Source organism: Sinocyclocheilus anshuiensis, unplaced genomic scaffold, assembly GCF_001515605.1.
Source record: "Sinocyclocheilus anshuiensis isolate Anshui unplaced genomic scaffold, SAMN03320099.WGS_v1.1 scaffold1003, whole genome shotgun sequence".
In the NCBI taxonomy this organism is placed as follows: Eukaryota; Metazoa; Chordata; class Actinopteri; order Cypriniformes; family Cyprinidae; genus Sinocyclocheilus; species Sinocyclocheilus anshuiensis.
In genome coordinates this window covers 128,265-129,823 of record NW_015542495.1, presented here as the reverse complement: position 1 = coordinate 129,823, position 1,559 = coordinate 128,265, and the positions used below count along the sequence as shown (strand labels likewise).

The 1,559-nt window shown below is 40.4% G+C and overlaps 1 protein-coding gene across 1 annotated transcript in view; it reads right to left on the bottom strand.

Annotated features, from left to right (window-relative positions):
• The window catches only part of LOC107694165 (serine/threonine-protein phosphatase 6 regulatory subunit 2-like), an 18,188-nt gene that overhangs the window by 2,445 nt on the left and 14,184 nt on the right, over positions 1-1,559 (bottom strand). The window lies entirely within an intron of this gene.

The window sequence follows — 1,559 nt, the reverse complement described above, 5'->3', positions numbered from 1 at the left end:
CAGAAACAAACATAATCCACTGCGAGTTCAGCGGCTCAGATGTCGGGAGTAAATGACTACTGCTATGTTCACTATTACATCCAACAACAGAACACCTCAATCGCTTAGGAGTCAAGCCGCGGTCACACTGCACTTTTCTCTCCATTGACTTCCATTCATACGCATGCGAATGCATCAGACTTGGTCATAATCATGCTGAGGCTGTGTAGTTGTAAAAGTTTTTAATATATGCTGACTCGCGCATATGATCCGCTCCGTGCGATCTCGTCTCTGGACCAGAGCCAAAGTCCGGATCAGACTGTGTGTGCTGCCGCAGTTCGCGTGAAACAATGTGAAACCAGACCTCATTTGCACCAATCAAAAGCATATTTACACTGTCTGAATCGTTCCCTATCACCTACATTGTGCACTTCGAGCCATTCACCGTACAGGAAATACTACACTGTGAACAAGCGACCGATCTTAGCGTCTATTTATAGTGCAGGGGGCGGGCACTTTGGATTCTAGAGAGCATTTGATTGGTCAGAAGATTTGATGAGAAGATGAAGTACGATGTGACGTCAAAAAAATCGTTGAGCCGTTTTGGCGGAAGTGACAAACTGCAAGCTTTGAATGCTTATATCTTATAAATGTGAATTTTGTCACGGTTTTGGAGCACACTGCCTAATAGATAACCTTAAGACTAACATATTGATACTAACACCCAGAAAACTTTAATTTTGAATTCATGGGGACTTTAAGTTTTTAAAAAGACGCTGCAGAGCATGACGTAGTATCACGACCGTTGCAGTGTCCGAACGAATTTCGCATGCTCAAAGTCTAGTGTGACCGCGGCTTCATTCTTGTCTACATCTGCTCCGGCGGTGAAACAATGGCAGACTGATGACAGCTCACTCAGGGCGGGTCTAAGGTAAGACACCAGTCCAGTCTGTGGTGAAATGCTACTGTCAATCAAACTATCGTGGGAGGGGGCTGTTTTACGTCACACAGACAGGCATCTGATTTGAGAAAGGGGTAAAGATTTTAGAAGATTAAAAAAAAACACTGGGTGGATTTTTATAATTATAGGGTGGTTGTGTACACACACTGCCAACACACATTTCAGTTCAAACAACTTGTAAAAGTGCATGTAGCACCCGATGACCCCTTTAAAACTTGATTGAATCAACTGGACAAGTGGAGTAAGAGGCAATCTAAAGGTGCAGTCAACATTACACAATTTTGTGGGCCAAAAAGAACCCATCCACTGTCACAGGGTTTCTGCAGACTTGAACAAGTTAAATGTAAGACTTTTTAAGACCTTTTTAATACCACCTTATATGAAATTTAAGACCTAAACCTGTAATGGAAATACACATTTTATTACATACATATATATAATATTTAATGTGTATAAATTAAAACGAAAACAAAATAGCATTGCTGTAATAAATGGTATTTATTACTATGATATACAGTGAACTTTTCATGTCAGCAGACAATATTCCATACAAAATATCCCCACAAAATAACTGCATCACTGAGATTTTTGGTGGAGTAAACAATTTATTCTGAAGCAA